Raw genomic sequence first — 16,946 nt, 5'->3', positions numbered from 1 at the left:
GTGTATGGGTCGGATTTTTTTTTTAATTTGATATATAAATAGAAATTCTTCTTGTACCGCAAACTTTGATGAACATAACTTTTTTATTTGATGCGTCTAACTTATATTATATATAGATTTGTTGTCTGTAAATATATTGCGTTTTTTCGATTTTTTTTTTAATTCGATGGCATATTTGAGCCTTTTCCGATTATAGAAAACTTCTGTACTTTGGGAAACATTAGAGTTTGAATTGAGAAAATAGTACTCCTAATATCAAGTGAAATTGACGAAGACAATATTGGCCTTCCAAAAATTTTGGTCGGTCAACTATGGGATTTATTTTCGGAAAAAAGGAAATTATGTGATTTTATCAAATTTAGTAAAGATCTCTAAGTTATTAAGTTTTCTTCTAATTACCTAATAATTAAGTGACCTAATTGGTAAGTAGTCAATCAAATAAACTCGAACTCTATGTTCTTTTACGTAGTAGTTTAGGAAAAGGACCGGATGAATGTTTTATTTTGTATTCCAAAAATAACAGTGGGTTTTTTCACCTTTTCCAAATATAAAATAAGTGTAATATTATTAATATAATTAAATAATAATTTGAAGAAAATACTAAATGATATATATATATATCTATTATAGATATATATTTATGAAGGGCAAAGAAGTTATATATATTAATTATATAACCTAAGTACCCGTTTTTAATATATATATAGATGATTTAAATTAGGTAAATATATAATGGATTATTTTGAAAGAAAACTTAAGTATTATTAGTGTTTATATATATTATTATAAAGATAATTAATAATTTATATATATATATATATATATATATAAGTAAGACAAAAATATATACTAACATACAAAGGTATATGTAATATGACTTCAATATATATATATATATATATATAATAATAAACTTCATATATATACATATGTCAAGGGTAGTTTATTATATAGTAAAATAAGATATGAAATATATATATATGTAAACGTGCAATCGTACTCCGGAAAGAAGGCTAAGAGCCGTTTGGATTGGCTTATAAGTTGTATAAGTATGTAAATATACCTACAATATACTAATAATTTATTATATATATATATATATATATATATATATATATATATATATATATATATATATATATATATAAAATACAAAAAACAAAAAAAAAACAAAAAAGTTAGACTACCCCAACTTATTTTTTTAGCTTATAAGCCGGTAAACAAATTTTTATAGGCATAAGCGCATCCAAATAGGCTCTAAATAGTAAATATAGAGAAGTCCTATGCCCAAAACAAAGGCTAAATATTAGAAATATATTAGTTACATTGATGTTTTGACACCGAATAACTTTAGGATTTAATAGGCAAAATTTAGTTGTTTTACTTTTCCTAAATATTAGGAGATTTATTAAATATCTATCTATAAATAAATATTAGGAAAATAGTAAAATGACTATGTTGTCTATTGTAGAATCTTTTAATGAAGGACAAAAATTCAATCAACATTTCTAAGGCCCTTCATGCTTTTAATATAATATAGATAAGTATACAAATCATAAATTTCCACAAGATTGTTACTTTTAATAACCAAAAAATAAGAAAAAACTTCTCCACAAGCACCATGAAATTAATCATGATTAATAGGAAGGAATAGTTCGTTTTCTATTCTACTAAATACTATAAGAAGGAGCTAGCAGACACCTCACCGTCAACATGTCTGCTTCATCAAAGGGCATTTAAGTCATTTTGTCTACAACTGGAAAATATGATTGGCCAATAGATAAACTTATTGCAGCTCCTTCAAAAATAGTTTTGTGTTTGGACTATCTTATCCTTCTGTTTTTGACTAAGTTACGCCAGTCTTGTCAGGAGCTTTTGCTGAGTGTCAAAAGCTAACTACCCCCTAAATGCCAAGTGGAATGTCATTAACTAAATGGGATATCTTTTTTTTTATTGTGCATTTGTTTACATCAGAGGACCTCATTAAATCAGGTTTTTGTGTATACATCTCTCACGTTTTGAAATTTTTATTGGACGAAAATGTTTTATCATTTGGTTTCTTTGTCCGGAAATATTTATAGTTTCAAAAAATTTCACTTTGAGAGGGAGTTAGCAGACACCCCACCGTCAACATGTCTGCTTCATCAAAGGGCATTTAAGTCATTTTGTCTACAATTGAAAAATATGATTAGCCAATAGAGAAACTTACTGTAGCTCCTTCAAAATCTTTTGTGTTTGGACTATTTTACCCTTCAGCTTTTGACTGAGTTACATCAGTCTTGTCAGGAGCTTTTGACAAAGGACTCAATTAATTATTGTTATATCATCACATATAACTCTTAAATAACTCAGGTTTTATATATACATCTTCTTCTGTTTTGAAATCTTTATTGGACGAAAATGTATTATCAATTGGTTTCTTTGTCCAGAAATATTTACATATTTACATTTTCGAAAGTTTTAGATAACATATGTGTATACGGTAAAAATCGGGTCAATATGTGACTGGTGAGACCGGAGTCGAGGATAAGTCCAAATGAGCACGAGCGTGTTCGATCTTTTCTTCACACCGGGGGTGTCGTACCGGATGTAATTGACCCGAGACAAGATAAACGTGTCCGTTGGTCCGGATAGACCGAGCCTAAATCAACGTGTCCGTTGGTCCGGATAACCGGTTGTGAGGTTGCCACGCGTCATGAAACCGTTCTGCTATTTGCACTGACGACCGTACAGGTGCCAGACCGTACGGTGATACCTTAACTTTTTTAGGGTTTTTTACTCATAAAGGCTTTTGTATTGTATCGATGGCTCATAAGGCATACCTATAAATAGAGGACATTCCTCCCCTTTTTGAGGGGAGCTTCCTTTTGATATCTCATTATTGTAATCATCAAATACATAAGAGCTCTCTCTCAAAGATATTGGTCCGGATTTTGTGGTGTTCTTCCTTTAAATACTACTTAATATATTTGCATAAATCATCAATCATAGTACACATACATATAGCACAAACTCGTATACATATAGATATAACTATAAACAAATTCATTGACACTTCACACCAACCAAATAGATTAAAGTTCAACCACATATCCTATACCTCGCTTACAAATTTAATTATTACCCGAAATTCAGGGTAAACAGTTTGGCGTCCACCGTGGGGCTAGGATTATAGTAGTGCTTTAATCGTTGTCGCTTCCTTTTTTCACCGTTGATTGAAGAATTTGAGATTTACACAAAAACGGATGAAATGGCAAGCAATGTGTCACTCGGCCATGTGAACAACAACGAAATAGTACCGGCGTATCCGAAATGCGAGAACAACAACAGGTTACGAAACCCACTCAATGTTTGGGCCCGACCCCCAATGCCGTAGACTCGAGAGGGGCCTCAACCGGCGTAATACCGTCAATCGAGAATACCGCCCTTCCGACCACCAATCCGTTGAATACTCATAACTCACCGATTTTGTCCCTAAAGAGGTACATTCAAAGGCTTTTCCCTCCGTCGGAAAACAAGATGCCTATTCGACAGGAAAACGCATACTCCGGATGAGATTAACTTACCTTTAATATTTGAAATGTTAAAGCAGAACATTAGGGACCGCATATATGCCGAAATTTGGAACTAAGGGAAATATTTTTCATGAGGGATTGCTATAGAAAGGGGGGCCCTTCCGAGCAAAAAAGACAAAGCAGCTATATGCTTAATTATTATCGGGGAGGTATAAAAGTGGGTCATCGAACCAAGGCGGGACGAAAGACGGAGAAAAGAATAGTCGAAGAAGCAATGAACCGGGAGTCGGCTCGTCTACCGAAGTTCTGAAGATGCTCGAGACCTTGGCAAAGCGAGTCGATTCAACGGAGAAGAGGGTGGAAACGTATGACTCTTAGGTGGATCAGATCCCGGAAGCTCCACCGATTCTAAAAGAGCCGAATTCAAAGAGGTACATTCAAAGGCTTTTCCCTCCGAGAATGCGGCTCGATGGTATTAATCCCGAAGAGGTTCAAGATATATAGCTGAAAGGCTTTTGGTTTATATTTCGAAATACGATGGTACAACGGACCTATTTGCGCTAGAACACGTGACTTCGTTGTGCCATAAAGGGCAATGATGTCGAAAAGGATGAAATTGAGTCCGTGTTGTTGAAAAAAATTTGAAACACTCTCGAAAGGAGCATTGACAGTTTGGAGACGTTATGACCATCCGCCCGAGCATTCCATCACTTCTTTCAAAATGCTAACGCGACGCATTCATCAAGGCCTGGTACATGATCCGGGGCCAAAAAGCGAGCCGGAAGGTTTTCTTATGGGCATCTTTTGGATAGCCCAAAGGGACGATGAGTTGTTACGAGAATTTGTGATGCACTTCCAAAGTGAAATTTTGGATGAAGCTCCCTCCGGTTACGGAAGAATGGGCGCGCAAGCTTTTCACCAAAGGGCTTAATCCTCGAGCTCAATCCGTTTATCATTCAAATTGCTAAAGGAGAACTTGTTAGAGTATGAGGCCGTAACACAGGAGCTATGTCCATAATTTTGGGTACGTGTATATCTAAGATTCGGTAGAGGATGACCAGCTCGAACTTCCCGGGACCTATAAATATGAGCAAAAGCTTTTGAGAGGTTGAGAAAAATTACAAACCGAGACAAGACATATCGAGGGAAAGATACCGACCGCCCCTAGTTGGGTCGCCGAAAATCGAGCTTTTAGGTCGAAAAATCGAGGATCGGCCCCAATCACTTCTCTCAAAATGCTCGCAAATGTGATAAACGAGCCGAGCGCCAAGTCAAACAATCAAGGCTTGTCATTTAGAAGTGACGGGAGTTCGGCTAGCAATAAAGACATACCGAGGATATCGGAATACAACTTCAACATCAATACCTCGGACCTCGTCTCGCCTTTAAAAGTTCCGTATCATGGAGGCTAGGGAAAGATACCGGCTAAGGCCATTAAGATCCGAATCACTTCTCTAGGTTAAACGGACCCGAACGTGGTGTGTGAGTATCATGAGACCCATGGGCATAGAACTGAAGATTGTCATCAATTAAGGGAGGAGGTGGCTCGTTTATTGAAAAATGGCCACATTCGAGAATTTATGAGTGAACGAGCCAAAAACCACTACAAAGAAAGGGAGAATCACAAGCGAACCGAGCCGGTGGAACCTCAACATGTAATCAATATGATAATAGGGGGAACGGATGCTCCACGAGGACCAGTGTCATGAAAAACAAAGGTCTCAATTGTACGAGAAAGCTCACTCGGGATCGCGTACCCGAGGGCTCCATCTCCTTCGCAACGAGGATAAGGCATCATTCAAACGCACAATGATGCATTGTTAATTTTTATCCTTATTTTTAAATCACAAGTTAAACGTATTTTGATTGACCTGTGTAGTTCGGCCAACATCATCCGTCGGAGAGTGGTAGAACAACAGGCTACTCGACCGTATCGTGCCGTAACCTCGGGTACTCGGGTTCAATATGGCAAGCGAAACCACGAAGGGCAAAATTTCTTTGCCGGTCAACATTGACGGCACTATACAGCAGACGGTGTTCTATGTCATCGAGGGAGATATGAAGTATAATGCTTTGCTTGGCAGACCTTGGATTCATAGCATGAGAGCAATACCACCGATACTACATCAGTTGCTAAAGTTCCCAACTCCGGATAAAACTATCCGAGGCGAACAACCTCGCAGAAGGAAATGTTCGCGGTCGAGGAAGCACCCCTCTTTCCAAAGAAACCGAATCAAAGAGATGAAGAATCAATCAAAGGCAAGGACACCAAATAGCAATTAAAGTATACGGGTTCGAAAGCGGAGCAGAAGGAAACGGACCAGGCTGGTGAAGAGGACGATTTCGGCGTGCCTAGATCGTTTGTATTAGCGGATGATTCGGATGCAACCAAATCTACCGTGGAGGAGCTGGATCAAATCACCTTGTTCGTACATCTACCGGATAGAAAGATATACCTGGGCACGGGGTTAACCTCGGATCTCAGGAACAAGTTAATTAAATTTCTTCAAGCTAATGCCGACCGTTTTACGTGGTCCCATATAGACATGACAGTATACACCGTGTGTCACAACTCATAAGCTCGGCACTCGATAGGAAATTTCCCCGTGAAGGTAAAAGAGACTCAATGGCCAAGTCAAAACATGCCTTCGTAAAAGATGAGGTAATAAAGCTTTTAAAAATAGGCTCTATCCCAGGTAAAATACTCTGGCCGGCTAGTTAATGTAGTCAGGTGCAAAGAAAGGTAATAAATTTAGAATGTGTGTTGATTATAAAGATCCGAACAAAGCATGCTCGAAGGATTCGTTCTCGATGCGCTCACATCGATCGAGTGATCGACTCAACTACGGTACGAGATGTTAAGTTTTCTCGAATGCTTATCCGGTAAAATCGCATCCGGACGCACCGAGGATCAAGAGAAAACCTCTTTATTACCCGATACGGACTTATCGTTATAAAGTCATGCCATTTGGATTAAAAATGCCGAAGCAACTTACCAACGCCTAGTTAACGTAATGTTCGATAACGATAGGAAAACCATGGAAGCTTTATATCGATGGCATGCCGGTCAAGTCCCCGAAACCGAGGACCATTTAAAACATTTGCAGATACCTTTGATGTACTTCGCAAATATAACATATGAAGCCGAACCCGAGAAGTGTGCCTTCGTGTCCGATCGGTCAAATTTTTGGGCTTCATGGTGTCGAACCGGGGAATTGAAATCAACTCGGACAAGATCAAATCTATTGAGGTGGTGAACAATGTCAAGGTCGTGCAGAGGCTCATCGGAAGGATAGCAGCACTGAGCCGTTTCATTTCGAGGTCTTCCAATAAAAGTCACCGTTTCTTCTCATTGCTGAGAAAGAAGAATGACTTCGTCTGGACACCGGAATGTCAAAGGGAATTGCAGATATTGAAAAGGTACTTATCGAGCCCGCCTTTGTTGCACACACCGAAGGCAGACGAATAGTTATTCCTATACCTTGCAGTGTTCGAGGTAGCGGTAAGCGGTGTTTTGGTCTGAGAAGAAGCATGTACGCGATTCCCAATCTATTATGTGAGTAGTGTCATACCCTATTTTAACCAGGGTCAAAATAGTTTACAACATCCGGGTAATTCCGGGGTTATTTAAAGTTAGGAGTCGCCACCTAATTATTTATGGTGAATTAGGGCACCTAAGGTAATTAAAGTTATTATCTAAAGTTGATTTTATTAAAGTCTACGAAACCAAATGATATTCTAGGTAAGGGTTCAACTAACCTAGAGGGAAGGTATTAGGCATCCTCTAAGTTCCATTAAAAATGGTTAACCGACCGGACTTAAATTTAATTAGGCTAATAGTGTAAATGTAACATTTTAAATGTTTTGGAAAATAACTTATAAATATATTGCTAAAATTTTAAAGTAAGATGTAATGATGTAATAATGTTATTTAAAATAAGACTTGTAGAAAATATGATAATTTGCATATAAGTAATAGTTTTTAGATGAAATTTTAACAGTTTTGAACTTTGGATGAACCATATTATAGCAATGTAAAAAAAATATCTGGATATATAAATAGGATTCAAAAGGAAGTGAGTTTTCTTTTGTTGATTTTATTCGGTTATTTTAGACTAAAGTATACATAGCTGAATAAATCTTAAAAATACTGTTTATAAAGTATACTTGGATTAATACTTATAAATTAGTGACATCTAGAAAGTTTTTAAGATAATAAAAGCGAATCACGATTCTTTTAACTCAAAATATATAGTTGTGCTATTTTAAAAATCAATTATTCTAAATAAAAATATATATAGTATAGATAAATAATTTAACATAAAAGGGGGAATGAAACCTATGGATTAATTGTCAGCTCTCTTTTAAATTAACCACTCATTACACTAAACTAAACCTACTAATTTATTAGAGTTCACCTAAGCTAAGAAGAGACAAACAAGATAAAGTACTAGTTGCACAATTCAAATTAAATGCACAAAATAAAACAAAGGAACAACTAAATTAAATGGGCTCAGCCCATTTTAGAGATCTGCTGCGACTGTTTGCTGTTGGGCTTTTGGGGCCCAATATGCTGCTGCGGACTGTTTCTGTTATTGGGCCTCGGCCCAGAATTTCATTTTTTATTTTCCGGACTGGACAGAACTGGACAGAGGAGGAATAATGTTCTCGTTGGGCCGTGGCCCAACACCGAATGAGGAATACGAGTCCCTCGAACCCGTGAGCGGTGGTCATGCAAAAAGAAAAAAAAATGGAAGGAGAAGGATTAGAATATAATTCAAAGAAATTTAATAAGAAAGAGTCAGACAAGATGTTCTATTCTTTGAAAATGTAGTAACTTGCTTCAAGATTCGCAAATAGGTAAAAAAATGACAAGAGTCGAATTCCTAATTATCAAAATAAAATAGTTCAATCTAATTCTAGTGAAGGGGAAATAGAACCAGCAACCCTCAAACATATTACTATTTTTTTCACGGCTAATTCATGCAAAGACATCTTTATTCATTAGAGTCCCAAAGCACACAAGATAATGAACTAATGACAAAGACAAGTCGAGATATTACAGTGCATAGATTTGTCCAGGTTCATGCACATTTAAACCAACACAAAAACTCATATCTTCAAATGAAAGAGGAGCACATGATGAACATTATTCTTAATCATTTCAAACATGCTCCATACAGTTTTGGAATAAACACAGGCTAGATAAAAACAAATCCCATCAAGTTAGATATATGATCCTTCATGCTTAAACAAAGAACCAGAATTTCAAACAAGGAGAAACAGTGACACTTGATACAGGCATTCCACAAAAAGGAGCATAACATTCAGCAGACAAACAACCAAATTTGCACACTGGATTCACATTTGACAGGGAAGGAATTAGTAAAGACTTAGTCTCCTCAATCAAACTAACAAACATGAAGTACGATCTAGATATCTAACTTTGGAGAATATGCAAGGGGGTTAAGGTAAGGTGATAATCAAGTTGCACAGAAATTACTAGGCCGCAACAAATGGACTTCTCAGTCTCTTATAAACATATATTTGGACCGAAAACTCAAAGATTTGAACAGAATTCGCGAACACTGCAGACTCAGTCATTTAGGACCAAAGCTAAACACATAGAGCAATAACACAAGCTTGGACTCTCATACTAGCATGCAGGTACTCCAAACAGACCAATCTATAGGGCTATTTTCAGTAGACTGAAACTTAACAAGATATTTAACTTCAAGGCTGCATGCTAGTGACGGATCCATCAAAACAGAAATCAACCAAGTACCACATTAATAGGGATGCATACTCATATACTGAAGGTTTTAGCCCTAAACTAGCAATACCATATAAGCACAAGATTTGGGTACCTCTAAACATGATTTAAACTCAAACAAGGGTCAAGCAAGAGGGAACCACATAGCAAATTGATCTTTTAAGCATGCCATTGTACCAAACAGAGTGCGCAAAACTGTCAGCTAATGAACATACTAACAAACATGTAATATAACCAGTGACAATAGTTAAATGTACAGGCAAACTTATGCTCAAAACTAGTAGGCATGTGAGGAAATTATCGATTTAAGCATGACCTGATTGCATGAGAATACATGACTAAGATAGGTTAAACGTGAACATCATTCGAATAAGGTACTAGACGGCATCCATAAACACCTGGATTAGTAATATCCAAACTCACATAAGAACTAACAATATACTTAAAGACTAATCATAACGGCAAAAACTAACACCAGACTGAAAACTGGACTACATTAAAGCAACAATGCCATAGCAGCTAAACTAATCATATAAGCAAACGACACTATACTAAACTAAAATGGAACAGACTTATAATGCCAAGGCTGCTAACAATGCTAGACTAACCATTAATTTTAATAATCAATCACAAATATTAACCAACACATAATAAACCGGATGTAAAATCAGCATACAAACAAACTAAAATGAGCTCGTCTAAACACCAAACAGAATAGACATACACATAGACCCGACTGTAAGCAAAATAGCTTAAAGGAGGAAAAATTACCTTCTTCGGGTGCAGCGAAGTGGGGACGTCGACGTCACGAATTTAGACTCGACCTTAAAGTAGCAGTAGAGTAGAACTGTTCGATATTAAAGTGGGTATCCGGATGAAGTGTTTGAAAGTATAAGTATTCAAGCGGGATTTTTTTTAGGTCTCCCCTCGAACTGGTCTTGTATCCTTGTATTTATAGCATCACGATAGGGTTTTCTTGATTCGAAATTGGGCGGGCTGCTCAACTAGGGTTTTCAAAAATCAGTCAAAGAAAAGATCCGTTGAGACCCAAACAGATCTTCACGTGACTTGGCTGCAGATTCGTTCCCAAAACGGACCGATTTCTTTCTGGTCTTCGTGGATTTATTGTGTTTTGAGGCGAAAAATGGGAACTCTTCCTCTGTCAACAACAGAAAAAGCAAGCAGAGCAGAAGGAAAAGACAATTTTGCATGGAAATGTGATGGTCAAACCTGCCATGGCTGAGACCAAATAAACTCTTGTTCGAGAAAGGAAAGAGATGAAAGGGAGAGAGGGGCGCGGAGCTACAAACGTTGCTGTCAGCTGGGAGAATACGAAAACATTTAAAGCGTTGCCCAAAATGGGCAGACAAGGCCTTGTGCGAGGTTAAAGGGAGTTGAGCTTTTGGCTAAAATGGAGGAAAGATGAAGAGGGAGGAGAGAGAGATGAAGGTGGCGTGAAGGAGAAGAGAGGCTAGGGATTTTGATTCAACTGATGCCAAACAAACGGGCCAGTCGGGTCAAGAATGGGTATTGGGCTGGACGGGTAGAAAATAGGTATTGGGCTGGAGATGATGATTTGGGCTGGTCCGTTTGGTCCGAAATGTGGAGTTAATGAATTTAAATTGTGGGCTTCTAAATTAAATCAAATATGTTATGTAGTTAATATATATGAGCAAAGTAATAATAGAGTAAAAATATTACTTAAGTTATGCGTAATAAGTAAGTAGCGATGTACGACGTATTAATACTTAATAATATTAATATGGTAATAGAAATTATAATAAAGTAAAGGTAAAAATAAAATATTGATTTATTACGCGGAATAAATGAGGGGCAAAATTGGGTGTCAACAAGTAGGACTTTAGGAGATACGGAGACTCGTTATCCACACCTCGAAAAGTTGGCCTTAGTATTGGTAAGTGCATCAAGAAAGCTAAAACCTTACTTTCACGCATGATCCTGAGCATGTGTAGTAACTACTTACTCCTAAAAAATGTTATGCATAAACCGAAGTTATCGAGATCGGACCAAATGGGCCGTAGAGATTAACGGGTATGCTATCAAGTATAAGCCTAGAACCAGCTATTAAATCTCAAAATCTTAGTCAATTTTGTGACAGACTTTACCCCCGCCATGATTCTCGAGGTAGAGAAAGAGTTTTTGTTAACCTCGAAAAAGGCTTTGGGTATCTGATCTCTACATACAGACGGGGCATCGCACCTGAAAGGTTCCGAGTTGGGCATTGTTCTTAAGACCCCCCGCCGGTGATGTCATTAGACAATCAATTAGAACTATAAAATTGACTAATAATGAAGCCGAGTATGAGGCTATAATTGCAGGTTTGGAATTGGCTCGGAGTCTGGGAACCGAAACAATCGAAGCAAAATGTGACTCTCTCTTGGTCGTGAACCAGGTGAATGACGTCTTCGAGGTCAAGGATGAGCGAATGCAAAGATACTTAGAGAAAACTCAGGTGATACTACACCGGTTCAAAGAATGGACCATGCAACATGTACCCAGGGAGCAGAACAACGAAGCCGACGCATTGGCCAATTTGGGCTCTTTGGTCGAAGTAGAGGAATTCAACCCCGGTACCTTAGTGCAATTGATGAATTCGGCGGTAGAAAACGGGCAGTCCGAGATAAACACAATGGGTCTAACTTGGGATTGGCGCAACAGATACATCAACTACTTGCAAAGTGGGAAGCTCCCAAGTGACCCAAAAGAATCGGTCACTTCGGACCAAAAGCGGTTTCGGTTACGCTTGATGGACGACGGTGTATTGACGTTCTTTCTTCGGACCTCTTGCTAAATGTTTGGGCCCGGAGAAACAGACATGTGATAAGAGAAGTCCTCGAGGGTACCTACGGTAATCACTCCGGTGCGGAAGCCTTGGTTCGAAAAATTATCAGAGCCAGTTATTACTGGAACCAGATGGAGGATGATGCGAATTTTTTTTTTCGAAAATGTGATGGGTGTCAATGGCACGCCCCAATAATTCATCAACCCAGGGAGTTGTTGCACTCGGTGATATCCCCTTGGCCGTTCATGAAGTGGGGGATGGACATCGTCGGTCCACTACCATGGGCACCTGGTAAGGCTTGTTTCATTCTGTTTATGACTGACTACTTCTCAAAATGGGTTGAAGCGCAGGCTTTCGAAAGGATTAGAGAAAAAGAGGTTATTGACTTCATATGGGACCATATTATCTGCCGTTTCGGCATCCCGGCCGAAATAACCTGTTATAACGGCCCTCAGTTCGTTGGCAGCAAGGTCAATAACTTTCTCGAGAGGTTGAAGATAAAGAAGATAGTATCGACTCCGTATCACCCGAGTGCAAACGCGCAAGCGGAATCCACGAATAAAATAATAATTCAAAATCTAAGGATAAGACTTGAAATATCGAAACATAAATGGAGGGAAGTGCTTCCGGAGGTATTATGGGCTTAAAAAACGACGTCAAAGTCGAGCATATGAGAGACAATTTTCTTGTTGGTCTACGGGGCCGAAGCTCTAATTCCCGTAGAAGTTGGTGAACCGAGCTTCCGGTTCCAATACGTCACCAACGGGCCAAACGAGGAGCTATGGCCGTAAAGCTCGGCTTGGCGGACGAATTACGCAAAAATGTGCTGGTCCGTTTAGCAGCCCAAAAATAACGAATTGAGGGATACTACAACCGGAGGGCTAATCTTCAACATTTTCGAACTGGGGACTTGGTACTTCAGAAAATTACTTTGAATACCAAGAACCCCGATGATGGGAAGTTGGGTCCGAACTGGGAAGGCCCGTATAAGATAACCGGAGTAACTGGCAAACGGTCGTACCAGCTGGAATCCATGGATGGGCAACGGCTGCGCAATAACTGGAATGTGGCTCATTTGAAGAAATACTATTGCTAAGGTATGGGCCGTTGACCCTTGTGATCATCTTTTATTAACCTATCCTTTTTTGCAGAAGTGGTATCGAGATAAACCCCAAGGGGGTAGAGTTAGGTCTGAAAACACTTGTTGCACTCTTTTCTTTAGTTCGGTTTTGTCCCGAAGAGGGTTTTCCAACAAGGTTTTTAACGAGGCAACAAGTATAACATGTTACCTTATGAAAACAGGGAAAATTCTCAAAAGCGGAAGGCCTGCCCTTCGCTGGGGACTCAATAGTGTTTTCTCGACCATACTTCTCGGATAAACACTAGGGGACTATCATACCCACATCAAGGCTAGAATGAGTTCAGCACACCGAAGCAAATGAAGAAACGAAGAAACAAAGCCCACTCCGGAATGGTCTTCGAAATTTATGCTTCTTATTTCTGTGTAAACCCGAACCTTCTGTGTTAGGTTTCAGTGTAAGGACCAAACGATCAAAACGAATTATGTCCGGCTAGTATTTGCTATGGCAAAAACAGAAGGAAACGGATGAAATCCTTATATTATGTACGTACAAACACTTGCAATATAAAGAAGCGTTATGAAAAAATACGTCTCGGACACACCTTTTTATTAAATACCCTATACCGGGGACTATTGTCGAAATTCTGCAAAGGCAACAAGGTCACATTTAACCGAGCCCAAAATATTTTAACACCCTCGAATGGGGACTGTCGTCTCAAAATTTGACAGAAAGCAGGGATTCAGGTATCCGAACCTAATCTATTATAAGTAAACGGTCGGAAAAGGTTCAAATAATTTAAAAACCTCGACCCAAAATGCCCAATGTGATTCGGAGACGTCTGAATTCACGAAGCATAAATAAGCCCCGCGGGCAAACCATTAGATAAAATCCTCGGTCAAAAACCTACCGAATGAAGTAAAAGCCAATACTCAATGAGTTAAGACAGGCACAATTCGGACAAAAGAGGTAGCTCCAAACCTTGATTATTCCTTACGAAACAAATGGTTAAGGCAAATATCGTAACATACATTCGGATAAAATAATGAGGAAAACAACAGCCATAAGGGAAATATGTATTTCATATATAAACAGAGGCTTTACACTTAGACTTTTACACAAGACAAAAACAAAAACAAAAACAAAATGAATGCTCGTACAGGCTCTAGTCTACCCGGTATGGTTGGAGCCGGAGTTCTCAGAAACCGTTTGCTCGGAGTCTTCGAAGTCGGCTTCAAGGGCTTTCTTGGCCCTGTCCTCCATTTCTTTGGCTAAGAGTATCCAGGCCTGGAGGTCCCCCAACCCTTTTTCAACTTGTTTGAGGGTAGCCCTCCGAGATTTTCACCGCTCATACTCGATCAGAATTGTAGAACGAGCCTCGACAGCCTCCATATCTTTAAGAGACTCTTCTAGATTGGCCTCAGCTTTTTTCAATCTAACCTCTAGCTCGGACTTCATTTCAAGAAGAGCGATTCGAACTTAATTGACCGATTCAAACTCGGTCTGAAGTAGATGATTGGCCGCAGTAACCTCCTTGAGCTTGCTCTTGAGCTCATCACTGATCTGAGCTTGAGTCTCGACCTTCTCCTCAAATCCCCTCAGCTTCTCTCTCTCGGCGGCTCTCTCTATTTCGAGCTGATGAGATTTTTCTGCCGCCTTTTCGGCATCGGCCTTGAGCGAGTTAAGCTCACCTCGAAGCTGGGCGATAGTAGCCTCAAATTCGCCGAGCCTCATAGCAAAATTAGCATTTTCTCGGCCAAGGTTCATGTTATCCTGTTTCAGGAGCCGGTTCTTTTCAACCGCATTATTAGGTTCAGCCTTTAAACGGAGGTTATCAGCCTTAGCCGCCTCAAGCTCGACTTAAAGGTTCGGAGGTGGGACTGCCCGGCTCAGCCAGTCTTCTTTCTCCCGCAGGAGGAGTTTGAACTTCTCCGTCTCCCGGCCCTGAGTATCCAGCTGGGCCTTTAAGTCATCAACTTCGTGTTGGGCACGGATAAAGCCTTCATTAACGAGCACAACACTCTGTAGAAGAAGAAGCAAAATAAGTTAGGAAATTGATTAATAAGAGTAGAGAATTGCACATTAATATTATGGAAAAGCGAGCACGAAGCTTGCCGGTTGCTGCGTACATGCCTCATTTATAAGGCAACGCAAGGAACCCGCCATTTTTCCATGTCCGAATCTGAAATGAGAGGCCTTAGATAACTTGCAACCCCCACGGGATGGGATAAAAAACTACAGTCCTCGGGGATGGTGATCACGCCCGACCTCTCCCTTCTCGGTTCTACACTTGGGGCTGGGAAAATAACTACAAGGTTGGAACTCGCACCTGTTTCAGTAGACCGGCTAGCCGCCCTAGTGGCCCGAGGAATGGGAAGATAGCCAAACCTAGAAGCTTCCTCGATTGCAGGAGGGATATCTGAGAACATGTCATCGAGGTTATCGGACCTCGAAGTAGGAGCAGGAGAGACCGGAACGGCTCCATCAGCCCCGGTAGTTGCAGGTACCTCGGACGTGGTAGCTTGATCGGTGCTGGACAATGGGCCGATAGCCATTATAACCTCGTTGTCCAGGAATGATTCAGCCTTTTGATCAGCCTCGGTGTCCGAAGTCGGGCCAGATCTTCTAGGTCTCTTCACCAAAAGTGCCACTTCGGGCGAAGCATCACCTGAAATGTCGATTAATTCAATGGACCTTAGAGGAATCGGAAAAAGAACATCGTCTTCCCCACCTGTGTTCGGGGTTGGAATAGTAGTTTCTTCCCCAGCTGTAGTCGAGGGCAGAATAGTAGTTTCTTTCTCGGGAACAGAGGCGACGAAGGGACCCGCATCAACTCTTTGAAGAATAATATCGGGCTCGTATTCGTCCCTCAGGGTCCAAACATCACTCCTTGACCTTTTCTTTTGCTTCTGACCTTTGGCCGAGGGTTTTCTTTGCCTTTTTTCGGCTGCGGCAATAAGTCGGGATGATCCTGCCGTATCAAAGTCAGAAGCCGGTGTGGCAGGCTCAGCCGTTGGTGTGGATCGTGGCTCCACAGAGCCCTTGGGCAAGCCTGAATAGCAAAAGAGTTATAAAAAGAAAAAGCAAAATCGGAGGACGCGATAAGTCGAATCGCGGGAAGATTACCGTGATTTTGGCCAACTCATGCCACGGAACAGTCCGCCCGTGTCTATCCCCGCAGAAGGTGTTGGGCGATGATTGCCTCGACCCACTCGGTAAAGCTCTCGGACGGCGTCGGTATCCATACCTCACCTGAGATATTGAACTAAGTAAAAAAAAATAAAAATTAAACAAGTGTGGAGGAAAGACAGGCGATAACTTACGTATTATTTCGCTTTTCCGGAAGGGCATGTAATCGCCCGAATGATGTCTACTCCTTACCCGAAATAACGTTCCAACCACCCTCGATCTCATCCTCGTCGAGTTTGGAAAGAATTGGGTTTTTGGCCTTGTTTGGCGACCTTTATCACGCCCTCGGAAGATCCTCGGACTACGTAATCGGATGAAGTGTGTGGCCAGTGAATTCCTTTTTGGCATTATTAGACGATAGACGGAGAGCAGTGCCACGATCCTCTGAACAATCGACCCGATTTGAGCGCACATCGTATGTCCCGCACATCTCGAGAACAATCCTGGATCAATTAGGGGATCGAGTTTGAGGTGAACGGGTACGTGTAAACGTACATGAACCCTTCCTCATGCGTCGGTGTTGGACTTTGTCGGGGGCGGGGGCAAACACTTGTGCGGATCTTGCTGTCCCATCCGCATTCGGTCCG

The sequence above is a fragment of the Lycium ferocissimum genome, chromosome 7 (genome assembly GCF_029784015.1).
Source record: "Lycium ferocissimum isolate CSIRO_LF1 chromosome 7, AGI_CSIRO_Lferr_CH_V1, whole genome shotgun sequence".
NCBI classification, from domain to species: Eukaryota; Viridiplantae; Streptophyta; class Magnoliopsida; order Solanales; family Solanaceae; genus Lycium; species Lycium ferocissimum.
The sequence above is the reverse complement of the archived record's forward strand: the minus strand, read 5'-3'. Positions refer to the sequence as shown.